This window comes from Tympanuchus pallidicinctus, unplaced genomic scaffold, assembly GCF_026119805.1.
Source record: "Tympanuchus pallidicinctus isolate F22 unplaced genomic scaffold, pur_lepc_1.0 scaffold18, whole genome shotgun sequence".
Classification (NCBI taxonomy): Eukaryota; Metazoa; Chordata; class Aves; order Galliformes; family Phasianidae; genus Tympanuchus; species Tympanuchus pallidicinctus.
In genome coordinates, this window is record NW_026294699.1 from 4,144,782 (window position 1) to 4,162,070 (window position 17,289).

At 38.0% G+C, this 17,289-nt stretch overlaps 1 protein-coding gene across 22 annotated transcripts in view; it reads left to right on the forward strand.

The window, feature by feature from the left end:
- Positions 1-17,289, forward strand: part of RBFOX1 (RNA binding fox-1 homolog 1) — a 743,472-nt gene that overhangs the window by 494,294 nt on the left and 231,889 nt on the right. For 8 of the 22 annotated variants that reach the window (XM_052679522.1, XM_052679537.1, XM_052679536.1 and 5 more), the window contains one exon: positions 14,979-15,134. The exons of the other annotated variants lie outside the window; for them this stretch is intronic. The gene's annotated coding sequence lies outside the window, so the exon portion shown is untranslated. The remainder of the gene's footprint in view (positions 1-14,978; positions 15,135-17,289) is intronic. 22 annotated transcript variants of the gene reach the window in all.

Sequence of the window (17,289 nt, forward strand, 5' to 3'; positions counted from 1 at the left end):
AATTGCATCAAGAATTAAAATGGATGAACGATCTCTGGATACGGTTTGCCATTTTTACAGAGACAGGCACATCAGCTGCTGAATGCCACCATCGCAGTGGCAGCTCTGCGTGCATCTCTGGCATGCTTCACTTTAGTTAGCCTTTAAAGGACCAGCTCCTTTAGTTGCGTGCAGCAACTGATGGTTTCTGATGTTACTGTTCCAACATATCGTGCATATACTGCTTTTCTTCACCTAGTCCGCTTATATTATTTGCTTACTGCTTCTCTCTTGTAAATTCTGTTAACCTGTCTTAAGTTTGTGAAAATTTAAGGCATCTGTTAGCTTAAAGATTGGAGTCTTTGCACCTTTTTTCTCAGTCTGCTATTTCATGGCAATTTTCATGTGAGAACATACAACCTCTGTTTATGACTGCATGAATGAAAAGATGTCCACATTACTAATGCTCACTCACCATCTGTTTTTCTTACAGCTGGGCCTTGAATAATTGTCCAGTAGCTGATGGGCTGGGGGTAGGCAATTTTTTCAGGGCTTTCTGATTCATTTAACCAGTGTGCTGCCCCAGGAGCAACGTCGTGCTTGTTTATTCATATGTGTAGGGTAAAAATCTGTACTTTGTCAGATAAATGATAGCCTGTTAAAACAGCAACAGCAAAAAGCATTACCATGCTAGGAACAACCTCATGTGGATGCGTCTGCACCTAAGGGGGCACTGTGGCATGCTTCGGGAATGTCAGTGCTTGAAACAGACTTCAAAAGGTGGGAGAGGAACTGTGGCGTCTCAAAGCACTGTTAATGCAAGAGTCAAATTGTCTTGATGTGCTGTTTGTCTTAATTAGAGCAAATAAGATCGTTTGGATTTTACCGACTAATTCCAAGCTGGCATGCATGCGGGGAGGCTCCTCTGATTCAAGAGATCTCAGTGTTTTCATATCTTCAGTCTCACAAGAGCCATTCCCTTGCTTCCCAGAGGCTAATGAGAAGTGGCTGAGAGCAAGTGCTGTGTTCTCATTCTGAACAAGAGCTAGTTCGGGCATTGTCAAACAAGGTCACTCTCCTTACTACAGCCAGAGGAAGTGCTTTAGTTAAGTACCCATCTCTTTAAAAACTAGAGGACAAAAGATATTGGCTGAGGAGGTTGCTTGCTGCTTTGGAATTCAACTGCAAGAGCAGTTGGGAAGGAGCTCCCACGTGGCAGAGGCAGGTGAATAGTTCTGCCTACCATCCCCGCTTTGTAGCGGGGCTCTTGGAACGGGCTGCGGAGCGGTGACTGGGCTGCGTGTGCTGTCAGCTGCTCGTAAGTTGTCATCTTTGTTGCTATCAGCTCACTGTGTGCCTGGTGGTTGTTTTCTGGGGGGGAGGCAAAAAAAAGTGCAGTGATGTTACTTATCAGGGGAAGCGTGCATTGGTTGTCTAAAAAGGGGCTTTTCTCATAACAACTAGTAGGTGATTCATTCAGTTTGCTTTTTAACCAGTAGCCATTCAATGCTATTAAGGTTTGGGTTTTTTTTTTTCAATGTTTAAATTTCTGGATCTGGTACATGACTGCTACCATCAAGTTAATATTCATTCTGTTCAGAATAGTTTTGATGTCCGTAGTAGGTGCTATGAATGACAGGAAGTGGTAACTGGTGGCACTGGAATTTATCGCCTTGCTTTACGGGGTTATAATAATGTCAGTGGAAAGGAGAAGTCAACACCCTCCAAGAATTCTTCAAGCTTTTCTGTCTTGTAAAGGTGTACGTGCAATTGATTCATCATTTCTAAAGTGTGATGTGTGGTACGAGGGCTCTCCAGAGGAACTCCTGTCATTCTTCTGCTGGCGTTGCTCTTTTTCCCCCTGAGTTGCCTGGTGCAGCACGATTGGCTCATGTTACTTTTTGCTTCCCTTCCTGCTCTGTCAATGCTGCAGCAGTGAATTTAATTAGAGAAAATAGCATAGCTAATGCCTATAGTGCACTGCCTAGTTGTAGCTGGGCCTTTGGTCTTTTGCACTATAGCAGGCTCCAGCTGTGGAGAGATCTCACTGTGTTTTGATCCTGCTCTTTCTCGTTGTGTTGAACACACGCAGAATCAAAATTAGACACTGTAGTAAGAACTGAAGCGTTCAGTGAATTATTTTTTGTTCACTGATTCTCCCTCTGCCTTCTTCTCCCGATATGGAAGGAGAGTCTGTGCTACTTCACAACAGCATCTGAATGTGATAACTATTTCTCAGGAATAAGAATGCAGGTGCTTCCATCTTAGGCCGTTATTAAATTTAACTTTTGACCTTTTATATCTAAATATTCTAAGAAATGTTGGTCTTCCCATCTGTAACATCCTGAATATGCTTTGTTTCATGATTACATGAATTTAACAGTGTCTCATATGTTTGTATGAGGTGTGAGTTACAATATGCCTTTCCTCAACCTGCTATTGACTTACAGGAATATTTATTACTATTGTTATGTAGGTTGGAAGACTGCTGCTTTGGTTTTTGCTTCTGACCACCTGTTCTTTAATAGCTATTTTCAGTTTTGTCTACAGTAGCAAGTAAGCGTTCTTTAAATTATGTAGTTACAGGAATTGGCTATGGGCATGGAAGTTTATTCTCTTTAAAGCAGGGAGTGGGAATAAGTCATAAAATGTTCATTTTCATAATGACACTGTCTTTTGTAAGGCGGTGCGAATTTAAAATACTCATTTGAAGTGTTTCAATAAGAATTAAAGGGGAAGAGACAATAACCAAATTGTTCAAAGTTTACCAGAGATTGATCTTGCTAACGCAGAAGCTGAGGAGAAAACACAGGGGTGAAAAGTAGTCAGTCAGCCCATATATTCCATAGGTGTCCCATTCTTTCTTAAGCTTTTTTCTGTGTCATGTATTAGTTGTCCTTTCTGGGATGTTATGTGGCTGCATAGCTCAATTAATGCTCTATGGCAGTAGGAGGAAAAAAAAATGTCTCTCTTGTCAGAAGCTAAGTTATTTACTTTCAAAAGCTGACAGAATAGCACTGCAGGGGCTTCATTTATTTCCGTTCAGAATGTCATTATTGTGTAATGCGGAGGGACTTCTGCATGCATTGCAGGCTTACTCTTGTAATCTTCAGTCTGCTGGATAGCAGCAGAAGTGCAAAATGGCACAATGGAATGTTTCCCTTTTCTGACTTTAGCACATTTGGATTTGCAAAACTGCGTTCCAACTGTCTTAAATACTGACCGTTTACATGGCAGTAAACTTGTTTCTCTGTGGTGCTGATACTTGATATATGGGGAATCGTGCTCTGGCCTAGCCAGAGGACTGATTGTATCCTCAGTTACCTTTATGATGTGCCTCATTTCTTCCTGATGGCGAGCGTGTGCTATGAGAGTGCTTTTTCAGCGTTGCTCTCTTTGCGATTTTTGTCACTTTTCTCTTGGATTTTTCTACAAGTGACCCTACAGGGAATATTTTAGTGCAGAGTGTTGTGTACAGACAACTTCCTATTTCATTTCCATCAAATATAGAGAAAGCATTAAACTTTTGTCATCTCACATGTGCTTTGCAGGCTAGATGAGTAGTTTTGATTCCCCCCTCCAAACTCTGTCTGAGTCTACAAAAATACAGGAATTACAGTTCCAAGTGTTGGTTGCTTTTTGGTGGTGATGGGTTTTGATGTTGTTGGTTTTTTTGCGTTTTGTTTTTCCCCTCCTGTTGCTGCCATCTCCTCCATCTCCACTCAGAATGGCAGGTTTTCCCCACACACATGTAATTATCTGTTGCTTTTTGGAAAAGGTTTTTGGTACCCCCAGAGTTAAAAAGCTGATGTGGTTAACTAGAGGAGTTCCCTGTGCATAGACATTGCCCTTCTTTCTGCCTGCTCCAGTGTTCTGCTGAAAAACACCTTTCTTTAAGGAATTATTTTTACCTTTTCAGTGCTAGTTGATGTTTTTATTTTTATTTTTTTATTTTTAAAGACTAACGACATTTTCAGTTGTTTCCTTTTCAGGAAATTAAATATTTAAAATATTCAGATTTTGTCCATTAGGAGTAGATTTTATTTGAACGCAGCCTGATTTAAAATGGGCTGGCCTGCTTCTTTCTTTTTTTTTTCTTTCTTCTCTTCCTTTCTTTGCAGACATGAAATCCAATAAATTTCTATTGCAGTTGCTGGGCTTGGGGGAGAAAAGTGAAAGGAAAAGTAGAAAGCTATTGGGAAGCGTCAAACACAGAGTATGATGAAGTACATTTCATAGCAGCCAATTCCAAGCCCCAAATCCCTGTTGTGCAGGAAGGCTTTCCAACTCACACAGGAAATTCAGCCATTGCACAGCATAGTATTAATGATTTATACACACCGCAGCACTGCTTTTGTTCACTGGCAGAGCCAGGTTGTGTTAATAAAGGAATTTCAGGGAAAAGGGTCCCGGCATGCTGAGTTGTTTTGCTCAGTGCAGTAGATGCTGCCTTCATAAATCAAAAGAATTTAGAGCTTTACAATCTTCCAGAGCTGCTGAGGGTCTGTTTGTTTGTTTGTTTAATCTGATTCACTCAGGAATATTTTCATTTCTTTCCTATAAAGTATGAATGAATGAGTACTGGATGAGATCTATCTCAGCTGTTTTAGGGTTGATTGGTTTGCTTCAGAGTGGCATTATGCTTCCATTTGTTTTCCATTTGGTATTTATGCTTTATGGTGTTGTCTGTGGAGTTTAGCATGGTTTTATTAACATAAAGAGATGCAGATCACGTTATATTGCCTTCTTTTGTAGACACAACTAAGTAAAATGTAAAGACAAAATATGCATTTGTAGTAAACTAAGCAATTTTGACCCTGTTATCTAAAAGAAAAAAATGTAATAACTCTAAAGCATTTGTTTCATTTTACAATTGCGATAATTTTTCTTATTAGTAAATATATGCCTCCATGTTATTTTGGTATGAATATGAGTATTAATTTTAAAGTTGTTCTATTGCAAAACTTTGTTTCCTGGTGGCAACTGCAGAAATATGTACTCAGTTTTTTATTTACTCGCATAATCATTATTTTCAAATTGTGGGTCAGTATCGATGTTACTAAAAAATAAATCTCTTAGAGTTGATAGATATGTAGATTAAGGAAGATGTTTAAAAACAAATCCAAACAACTCCTCATCAAAGTTCTGGCACGGGTTGGTGTTAAGCAATGTTATGGGGGATGCTATCCTAGAAATTAATCACTCTTTATGTTTATGCCAAGTAGTCTTTCCATCTTTGTTTCACAATGAGCATGGGGGTAAAAAAAAAAAAAAAAAAAAAAAATTACAAGAATGGTGTTTTGCAGTTGAGGGAAAAGTAGCTTTCCAGGGGAATCTTGAGATCTTGTGTTACACAGCAGGCACGGCGCAGTGTTTTCAGTCTGTTTAGATCATTCAGAGTTGATGATTCATGCAGTGTTTGCTTAAAGAAAATGTGACTGCCCTGTCTTAGCTTTGCTACAATAGAAGATGTCTTTCTTGTGTTTCTCTCCTGGCTTTCTGAAGTCAGCAATGTGGGAATCAGTTTTAAAGAAGTTAGAGCTACCACAGAGGGGAATTCTTTGTAGTCATGTGGTCTGAAGGGAGATAAGTATTTTCTGTTTTCATCACTGGTTTAAATGTCATGGATTAATATAAGGCAGGTGCCCAGTAGAGCAGGTTTATGTTTATAGAGTACCATTTTTGGATTTGTTTGTCCTCTATTATTTGGGTGCATGAGTGTTTCATTGTGTTTAATTATGTCTGTGAGGCACAAGACAACAGTCAACATCTGCTCTATTGTTTCCTTGGTTTACAGATAGCTTTGGTGGGTTATTAAACAATCTATTTTTCAAACAGAACACAGAGAAACGAGCTGCACCCATATTATGTAATTTTGTAAAGGTACATTATGTAATTAGTTGTCTAGTATTTGAACAATAATCCTTTATTTTGTTTGAATAAATTCTCTTCCATTAATAATACTTGATTATCTCAGGCAGTTTTTAATAATAATTTCTAGTTTATAATATATGCGTTAGGCTGATTTCACCATGTGCTCTATAGTTAAGTATTTCTTATGTAAGCAACACTACTGAATTGTGAATGGTCAAATAAAAATCAGAAATGTGTATCAAGTGTGATTTTATTTCTGAAGCAGCCACTGATGAACTCTTACTGATTACAGGTAACGTGTGAATTGACTTGAGTTATACACAAAAGTGAAAAATTACATTATTCCCCAAGCCTCAGCTGGGGAGGGCAAGGCTCAAACTGCTTTTACTTTCACAGAGTCTCTCCTTGCTTTGTCTCCAAAAAATATTTCCAGACACTAATGATGAACATATCCTAAATGGCCTTTGGTAACCTTTGTTATTGAAGAAAGTTAAAAATGTTTAAGGAACAGAATGAGGATGTGGTATTCTCACAGCTATTCAGCTGTCCATGTGTACAGTTAGAGAGCTGCAGCTATCCACAGCTGCTTATTGTATGGACATCTGAGTCCTTAGAAGTACTGCTAATGCAGTGTGGGTGATACACAGGTATCCCACTGAAATAATGTTGTTAAGTATCATTTTAACGCGAACTAAACTGTTTCTTTGTTGTATGTAAGACTGAATTTGAAGGAAAGAAAGCGTAATGCACATAGTTCCTCAAAAGTGCATCATTTACAGAAGTGGTGTTCCAGTTGCTTATTTAAATGTTTCACAAAGTAGTTTTTAGCTTTCAGCATGGAACAACAATATCTCATGTTTTTAGCTTGGACTGACCATTTCTCCCTTTTAGCTATTCATGTGTATCAGTTGTGAAAGGTGTAAATGTCAGTCATGGATTTCACTCTTTTCAATTTTGACCTGTTCATTCCATAAACTTTGGCAAATGAAATCTTAAAAAGGAACCAGCATTTTGTTTTTATTTGTTTAAAAAGAGAAATGCCGAGGTCATACTGCTTGTAATTAACTTTCCTGAAACTTGAGGGGAAGGTATGGGGAAAAAAACAAACTTTCTGCTTCTTCCCGGCATAGTGTTTACTGCTGGATGGTTCAGTAGGGCATGTCTCTAAGGAGCTTCTCTTTAAAATAAACATATATGTTTGTCTACAGTACAGAAGCCACACAGGTGTCTTCAGCTGAGTGCTCAGGGGCTTTGTTCCGATGTGCAATGCTGACATAAATTTTAATGGGAGGGAAAAACAGGGTCAGATCTTCTGCTGGGGTGGATCAGCACAGTCTGTTGACTTTCACTAAAGAAGAGGTCCTCAGCTTGGATGTAAAATTAATGCATTGTACAAGTTATGTGTATTTTCTCTTATATTTCTGTATATTTTGCTTGTGAATTGTTTTAAGTACTTATTTGCACTAAAATTATACACATAATTTATGCCTGTTTGTGGTTGCAAATGGGCTTTGATGGAAACTCCGGGGGAAAGTGATGTTCCCTCAGTCTCACTAGGGAAGATGGATTACAGCAGGTAGCATTTGAGCTGTGGCAGTTGCTGGCATGGCTTGTTTGCATGGCTTCACCAGGAATTAGTCCCATGGAGAGCTGTCTGTATGATTTTAAAGAGTTAATCAGAACTGAACTGAAGAGAATAACGACTGAGAACGTTCTTTTTCTTGTAGCCAAATAGATCAATAGCCTATAGCAAAGATGATTAACTTCCACTGTATGCAGTAGTACTGGATTACATGAAGTGTTTTTGGAAGGAGAATTATTTTTTTCTTGTCTGATCCACATTTATTGTACTGCAGGAGGATTGGTCAAATCTCAGTTCTTAAAGACTTGCTCTTCATTGTCTTTCTTGGACCAGTAAAATCTTAGCCGCATCCTGCGAATAGCCTTGATATAAGCTACAATCAGCTAAAAAAAATAAAAGAAATAATCCTTTTTTGCCTTTCTTTTTAGCTCAAAACTATACCAGTCCTTTGCTGTTACATTCTGAAGGCACTCATGATGTTTGATTAAAACCTAAATGAAGGTGTGATATTATAAAGACTGTAATTCTTTAGTCCTTTCTAACATGAAACAGTCGTAACCAGAAAGCAAAAAAAACTTGTAAACTGGTAAAACGATATGGAGGCCTGTTATCATTTGGCACTGGTGCAATAATGTTATGGTTTTCCATGTATTCTATCCTTTTTTCCATGTATTCTATCCTTTCCTTTTTATTCTATCCTGTGGCTGAACGTGGGATCGTCTCCTTCAACAGTTGCATTAGAACCTCCAAGACTGAATTGTCTTCAGACATAGAATAGCAATAAATCTGAAAAAGCTTTAACTTTGTGATATCTAGATTTGGAAGCAAACTTCATACCAATTGTGTTGCCTTACTCTTTCAGCCAAATCCTGCTTGCCTCAAATGCTTCTAGATTGTATTTCTTGGCTAAACTTCAGTACTTAAAACCTCTTGTTGGTGTCTTGAATTGAAATGAATTATAGCTTGCATTACATCTAATGCCTTCAAATTTTGATATTTTAGTTCCAGAAAATATGAAGCTTGCCAGTTCTGAACTGCAGTTCCTTCTGATACGTTTAAAGATGTGTAGGGTCTTTATTGTTTTGGGATTTGAATAGGTTATTTCTCCAAAATATTTGGCTCACTTTGGAGTTGTATCCTGTGTTGGTTTCTGCACTAAAACTGTTGGATTAGGCTAGGGCATAAATGATGTATTTATAAAGGCAAGAGACATGATTTAATGCCATCTCATGATTCACCATCCAGTCCTATTAATGTGAACCTTACTCAGGGGAATGAGTCGCTGTTACTTGTCGACAAACCTTCTGTATGTTAAGGGGGTGAAGTTGTATTGAAAGATCCTTATAGTGATACTCCGCTGTTCCCCAGGGAAGCAAATGAAAAGTGTACTTTGATGAATAATGAATGTGTTAATTGGGGTCAGGAAGAAGTCATAGCTTCCTTTGGTGGAGTAGTCAGAGTGGCCTGACTACAGCAAAAAAGAGAAGTTCATTTGACCAAATTTGGCAGTAAAATTACATGGCTATCGGCCATCTCCACACAACCCAAACCTAATAGATGACAGTGACAAGCAGGTGGCTCATCTGCACTGTTCTAGAATACAGTTCTGAGATCCTGTCTTGTACCTGTTGATGTCAATAAGAAGACAGCTGTGAACTGAAGCTGAGAGATACTGGTTGTATCCCAAGTATTGGCAAAAATCTGATGTGAAATGGATGGTGATCTGTCATGGCATTGCTTCCGTATATCAGTAGCATTCATTAAGAATGGATATTGATTAGAAGTCAGTCTGGTCTTCATTTGCAAGGAAAAATATCTTTTGTTGTAGCTGGTGTATATTTGCAAATGAATGCACCCCCAAGGAAATGATTATATTTCGTAGAGAATTTCCCAATCTCATAAACTTTGTATAAACATAAGACTTCTCTCGCGCACCTTCCAGAAAACTCGGAGGCAACCTCATTGCCCTGCAGCTTCCTGAGGAGGGAAAGTGAGAGAGGGAGGAGTCAGGCACTACTTCCTGGCAATGGATGATAGGACTCGAGAGCACCATAAAGCTGCAGCTGGGGAGGTTCAAACCTCACATTAGGAAAAAAAATATTTACTGTGAAGGTGATTGAACACTGGAATAGACTTCCCAGAGGTGGTTGATATCCCAAGCAAGTTAGTGTTCAAATGACACTTGGATAACGTCCTTAGTTGTGTGTTTTTCTTTAGTCCTGAAATGGTCAAGCAGTTGGACCAAGTGATCTCTAAAGATGCCTTCCGAATGACTATGCTATTCTTATTAAGAAATGATAGAGAAATTCAAAAGCCAAGTAGTGAAGGATATCTGAAGTAGCCGGATCATGGGAATGATTATTCTCAAAGAAGCCAACAGTGGAAATTTCTCTGTAACTAGTGATAGGACTAAAAGAAATGGCCTCAAGTTGTACCAGGGGAGATTCTGGTTGAACTTTTGTGCTCTGTGCCACAATATATATTGATGATGACAGCTTCTTAGATTTGTGCAAGGGCCAAAGAGTTCAGCCTTAACTTTGTTTTTCCCTGCTTTCCTCCATCTTTCTACCATATATGTGTCATCTGTGGAAGTGAATGGTAGGTCACTCTTTATTAGTAGATCACTCTTTATTAAACAGGTGACAAATATGTCTAGCAGCAGTTGAGTCAAAGACAGAACTGATGCTTATTAATGATGAAGAAGAGAGCAAAGAGTTTACAGCAAAAATACTTACCTTCAAGCGTTCCTGAAAATAATAATGCTATGTGTATTTAACATGTGTTTACACATCTGGATGTGTTTTTTTTAATAATATTGTCATAGATGATCATTTTCTTGTATCATATGTGATTATAAGCTACATTAGATGGGTATAAATACACAGCTGACTTGTAGAGAAACAGCAATATTGGTCATTGTGCTACTTCAGCAGTCAGTTCATCTACCAGTCACATGCCAATGTTTTTGTGTAGCATTCTGGGTTGAGGTTTTATGAACTGAAAAAAAATTTACATGAAGTTCTTAACTGGTACCAGAAAATCATAGGAGAAAGTACTAATGGCATTTTGAGTTACAGTACAGTTAGGAGATGAGGAGATAAGTCTGGGTAATGTGAAAAAGGAACTGATCTCTTGGTAGTTCACAGTAGTAGGCAGGGTAGGAATAAGCTGAAGTCAGCCCTTGAAAGTGATGACAAGTACCTTATGGTTGCTGAGATAGTAAAGGGATGTTGCGGGACAGTGCAGGAAAAGAAAGCAGAAGTTATCTTTGTGGGAGCATTCCAAATAGATCACAAAGTAAATGTGGTGTTTTTTAGTCAGTGAAATACTAAAGCAGCAGATGAACCAATGCACAGCTCTGACGGCAAAAAGCAAAGTTTGGAGTCAGTGAAAGCAAAGAGTAAGTGCTGACCACATGCTCAGCAGCCCATGTTTGCTCTATTTTATTGGAGATAATCTCTGACTACTTGTTCTGCAGTCTGAATGCCATGATTTTTCTAGAAATGCAAACTGTTTCCCTAACATGCTTCCTAGCTTTTTGCTTGAGGTCCTTCTGTCTGGAAGCACAAAGTCAGCTGTAGTATTATCATTTATCTTGGTTATCTTTACATTAGCTACCATTAAAACAGTGGACTTTTTCTTTTCCCAAGTATGCCATTGGATTGTATGTTTAAAAAAAAGTTGAACCTCAGTTTAGCTGAAGAACTGTGGGCTTGCTGGTTGATGGAATCGAGTTCATTTTCAGCAGCAGATAGTTTTTAATTTGGTCCCAAGAGCTTATGTGATTTTTCTAATAGAAACTTCAAGTTCGGAAGAAAATAAAATGTTTGAACAGAGAGATCTTCCTTTTTTAGAGTGTAGAACAATTCCTTTGTCCTTTCTCTCGCTAGTCTAAACGGGGATGCTCATTAACTTGGTAGACTGATTGTATCAGCCATATTTGTGTCAGATAGTTGAAGGACAGTAGAGTTTTTTTGATTAGCAAATGGATATTGTAGCAACTTCTAAGTATAAATATCACATCTTGTGTTTTGGTTTTGCTGTTAAGTATAATAGGAATTGGCTGGGGATTTGGCAGTTGGCGTAAACAGCTTGTAAATGTACTTGGAACTTTGCACAGAAGAGTAGAATAGCAGCAGCTGATGACAAGGGTCAAGTTTGGATAGTGCATCAAATGCCCTCAGAGAGCCATTGGTCTCATAGCGTTTTAGCAAAAGGTAGAAGTAGAGCCTTTGGAAGACGAGTATTGTTATAAGAAAAAAAGCAGCAGTCAAGGTTTAGGAGAATAAAAGGGAGAAGAAAAAAAAAAAAAGACATGCGGGACTTTTTCCTTTCAGCCCTGTTCATTTAATGTCTGAATCTGATTAACTCAAGCGGTGGTAATCACTGGTTGTCAGTGGCAGCTCACCTCTTTCACAGCGTGTATGGAGATGATCTTCTGGGGAAGATCATGGGGGGCAGGTCCTCGTGAAAACTATGCTAAGGCATGTGGAAGAGGAGGAGATAATATTAGCTAACTAGCATAGCTTCACTAAGGGGAAGTACAGCCTGACTAACCTAGTGGCATTCTGTGGTGGCGTAATTGCATTAGTGGGCATATTTAACGGATGAGAAAATGGCTGCAAGATTGTACACAAAATAGTGGTCTAGATATGAATAAGTGATGAGTGGTGTCCCTGAGAGGTCAGTACTGGGACTCTTTTTTGATGCTGTCATCATTCATGTCAACAGTGGAATAAGAGTGCACTCTCAGCAAGTTTGCAGATGACATCAAGCTGTGTGGTGCAGTTGACGTGCCCAAGGGGTGGGATACCAGCCAGTGAGGCCTAGACAGTCTCCAACAGTGGGCCAAGGAGAACTTATTGAGGTTCAACAAAGCCTAATTGCACTGGGGTTGTGGCAGTGTTCACTGTCAATACAAATGAGGGATGATAGAATAAGCACGGTCCTACCGAAAAGGACTTGGGTTTACTAATGGACAGCAAGGTGGATATGAGCCAGCAGTATGCTCTCAAGGCCCAGAAAGCCAACTGTATCCTGTGCTGCATCAAAAGAGGCATGGCCTACAGGTTGAGGGAGGTGATCCTGCCCCTCTGCCCTGTGCTGGTGAGACATTACCTCAAGTACTGCATCCAGATGTGGAGTCTTCATGACGGGAGAGAAGTGGAGTTATTGAGGCATGTCTAGTGGAAAGCAACAAAAATGATTCAAGGGATGGAACACCTCCCCTGTGAGTGCAAACCAAGAGACTTAGGGCTGTTCAGCCCAGATGACGTTTTGGGAAGACCTGGTAGCAGACTTTCAGAATCCAAAGGGTTGCTATTTGGAAGACAGGAACAGACCCTTTAGCAAAGGCTGCTGTAATAGGACAGACAAAAAATAGTTTCTAACTAAAAGGGTGGAGATTTTGACTAGATAAAAGGAAAAAGTTTTTTTTATGATAAGGGTAAGGAAGCACAAGTTGCCCAGAGATGTGATGGGTGCCTTGTTCCTGGTGACATTAAAGATCAGGCTGGACTAGGCTGTGGGCAACCTGATAAAACTATAGATGTCCCTGTTCATTGCAAGGGAGTCGGAACAAACCTGGCAATGCTTTTTTTGAGCCAGTATTCTAAAGTTGCTGCAGATGATGGAAAACTACCCGAAGAGACCTGGAAACCATGTTCTTTTCTTCATTCTGAATTTTCATATACTGGAAAACTGATAAGAAAATTTAATGAGAAAATGGAGAACAGGAAAGGTGGCCAGAAAAAGGGAGGCTTAAAGAAGAACTAAGAGGTATCAAATATGAAATAGCATAAGCCATAAAGAGGATGCCAAAGTGAAACTTGAATTATTTATGATATGTGAAATGGGAAATTTAGCCTAATGTTGGAAGGGAGTAGGAATTGTTTGACGTTTGTTAGTATTGTACAGTGTTTGGAAGAACCTTTCTTTGTGGCTAGATACAAGCATTAAGAAGTATTAATTATTTGGCAGGAATGTGGTCTGAATAGATCAGTTCTGTCAGGATCAGATTAAAGCACACATTGATTTGCTGATTACTGCATTGCGGGGATCTGCCTTTTCCAGGCAATGTGGCTCCAAAAAAGTTATTAAATTATTCTTTATTTCCAACCACAGCATGAATAAGCATCTAATTTTGCCTTGGTGGAATAGCATGGTTTCATGGGATCACACCGTAGAATCCTGGATTCTCCCAAGTTGCAAGGAACTCACAAGGATCATGGAATCCAAGTCCTGGCTCCACTTAGGGCTACCCAAACTCTATGTCTGAGAGTGGTGTCCAAATGCCCTTTGCACTTCAGGAGCAAAACTACAGATGTTAGGGCATTAGATGTAAAGACCTGAGAAGGGAAGATGTCTAAAGCACAACACCTTTTTGTTTTATTCCTCACTGTAGCATTAGCTGACTTTCTACTGTTACTTTAGCATTCTCGACTTCTTCAGCTCAGCTATTCAGATCAGTTTCTTTCTAGGAGGCAAGTTCATAATGGGATTACTATGTTAGATTTCGGAAGTTTTATTTTTGTTCGGTCATTTGTAGAATAATTGAAGTCGTTTAATTAATTCACATAGTACATTGTGTTATTGTGGCAAAAAAGTTTTAAATAACTGAATTTTTATGAGCTTCTTAGCTATTACTCAGGTGGTGAAAGCTGGGACTGTTCAGGCTAGCGTGATAAAAGAATTATATTGCTGCTATTGTTTTTTAGTATACAGTACACTTCAGAATCTTCAGGATTTATTTTCATGTGTAATATCTGTCTCCTGTCTTTTAGTAACATTCTGTTGTTAAAAAAAACAAACCACCACTTTATTTCTGTTTACATATTCTGCTTAAAAGTAGCTTTCATCTATTTTCTCTTTCCCTTTTTCTTGTCTTTCATTTATTCAATTTTCAGTATCAGAAAATCCGTAAAAAATATTAATGGAAAAACACTTGTGGGTTTGGAAGCAGCTGATAGAACCATGCCCTCAGCATACGGAAATGGCTTAGCGTGTACTTTTTTTTAGCAATGTTATAATTTTCTAGAATGTGTGAAAGTGAGAGCTGTGGAGTTGTTTAAGATAGGTGATCTGCAATTTTTGCAGGCAGTGAAAATACTGATGTAGCCGCTGTCACCATCAGTGACTTCAGATAAGCGATTGGTGTGCACAGCGCTGAGCATTCTAACTTTTTGCTAGTAAAAACTTTTAGGCTCATGCTTAGCCTTAATCTGGCTGTAGGTTATGCTAAACTAAGATAGGATTATTAGCATATTTAATTCTCTTCTGGCTTGTTCCATGTGTTGTCAGCGCTTCTTATAATGATATTTTATACGTTCTAAGAATTATTGCAGAACAAGTGTGACAATTAACGCTAACAGTAAAACTGAAGAAACTTCCATTTTGTGTGGTTGGGAGGGAGACTTTACTGTGAAAACAAGTCTGTTGGTATATACTGGTGAATGTGATTAGTTACACTGGCGTAAATTCAGAATTTGGCACGGGACGGAGATGCAAGTAAAGCTGTATGTACTTCTGTGGTTTTGATTCACAGAGGTTTGTGCGAACTTAGGTAGCTGGTGCACACATGGGACATCATCAAAGAGCCCAACCAGAAAGTCAGAGCTTGGAGTTGGAGTGCCATACAGCTATACAATTTAGAAGCATGTTGTTATAGTGAGGCAAGCAAAGCATCCTTTCATTAAAACAGGTAACTACGGTTTATTTTCAAAGTTTATTTTTACATATTCCAACCTCAAATGTAGTGAATATAAATGTTTTTAAAACACTTTACATTTTCATTATTCTTGAATGTTTATACTATTTGAAAAAGACTGGAAGGGCCCTCTTGTGAGTTGAAGAGTTCAGACTACTGCTGCCTAATGTCACTAGATTCCTTTGACAAGATATTGGATTGGAAAAGCTGTTCTATAACCTCACTTATTCAACACCAAACTACATATTGGAATTGGGTTTTTTGCTTTTTTTCTTAAGATTTTTTTTTCGTAAGAATTGCCCTTATCTTAAAAAGTTTCTTCCTCCCATTTTCTCCATGTGTTCTTAGTTTTTTTCATTTCCTATTATAACACAGTTTTTCCATTTACCTGAATAAAGGATAAAGGATTTCCTCTACAGCTGTTGTAATTGAGCAGTTCTTCCTATAGATGCATGTAGATTCCCTTCTATAACTCTTAACGTCCTCATTAACTTTCCAACTTCGTTGCTGGGAAATTTAATCAACCAAAATAATTAATGAAAATGTTCACCATTCCCTTGAGCCTGCTTTTTTTCCTATACGAATCATCTTGCTCTTTTGGTTTTCTATCAGATCAATTACAAATGTATTGAAACAAAAACTGGTTTTTACAGAGCAACTCACCTATCTGTGGTTATGTCAGTTGTCCTGTTGGAATAATTTAAATAAAGTTTGCAAACCCTATTTTATAATCTCTGTTGCAAGGTGAAAGAAACTTTCTTTTCAAGTGCAGCTAACTGTTAGACCAAGCAAAAGGTAATGGTTAAAATTGAAGCGTATACTTTAAGAAGTGAAATAATTTTAAATGAGTTGCAATGACAGTGCACTTTCTCACATATGTATTTTGTTGATATATTTCTGTATGACATTTTTTCTGTATTTCTGTATGAAAGATTATAACTGGTATTGTATTTAAATTTCTGATAATCTTTTGGCAAAAAATGCCAGGTTAGAGTTTGCTTAATAATTTAAACTACTGATTTCTCAATAAGAAAAAATAAATAGCAGCTGAGCATAGTGAGGTGAACAGCATTATCCCCAACAGAAACGTGAAGCCACTCTATAAAAAGAAAATGGACCTAGGTAAACATCGCATCATCACATGACAATTGCTGTGCTCATTGGCAGCCTCTAAGAAAAGCCTCATACAGGGTCACTGTTTAACATCTAAAGTTAGAAATGGTGTAAGGCTGTTAGTAACAAGGGTCAACATGCACCTGCTAAGTTAGATTTCTAAATCACACAATACAGCTGCTGTGATACATGAGAATCAATTACTGAAAACCTTTCCTGATGGTCAAAATGTGACATTAAATAATTGAATATCACATCAAATCTTGTCTGCAATTAGTTATCTGGAAAAGTAATTATGCAACAAAATCGAGTAGCTTAAGTTAGTGATGTAGAGCACCCTGGTTATTCAGAAACTGTAGGAGAGGATGACAAATACTTTCCTAACTTGTAACATGAAGTTTTAAACACTTGATTCTTAATTAAATTAAAAATACCTTGCTCAATTTTAATTCTTGTCATTAATTTATATCTGCAATTGAGGATATATACTGCATACGTAACGAATGTTAATGACTGTTTGTTTTGTCTGAAGTAAAAATGATTAGGTGTAGAAGAGAATTATTTGCAAATAGTGCATTGAGCAGTAGATCTGTTTTGCTTAGGGAAAAAAAAATCAGGCTGAATTCATCCCTTTTGTCTCTTACACTGAGTCTGAGTTTAATTGGAGAACAGAATGAAATTCTCTAAAGGTCAAATTCGTCTTTTTCAAAAAGCTGTGATAAATGCAACAACATAGATGTTGTGAAAGGTTAGAAAAGCCGTTAAAATATAATGTACACTAAGAAGTTGTTAGCTAGCGATAGCTAGTTCTAGTAGTCAAAATAAGCAAGAAAAATACAATGAATCAAAACAATATGTACAAAATGTAACAGGCTTCAGTTTCAACTCTCACATGAATATTGTCGAACAGTTAATAAATACAAAGAAGCAGTAATTTGCACAATCATAATCTTTTTTTTTTTTTTTTTTTTTTTTAAGCTTCTGATAGCGACTGTTGTCATATATATATCAATTCATATATCATTATTAGTTCTAA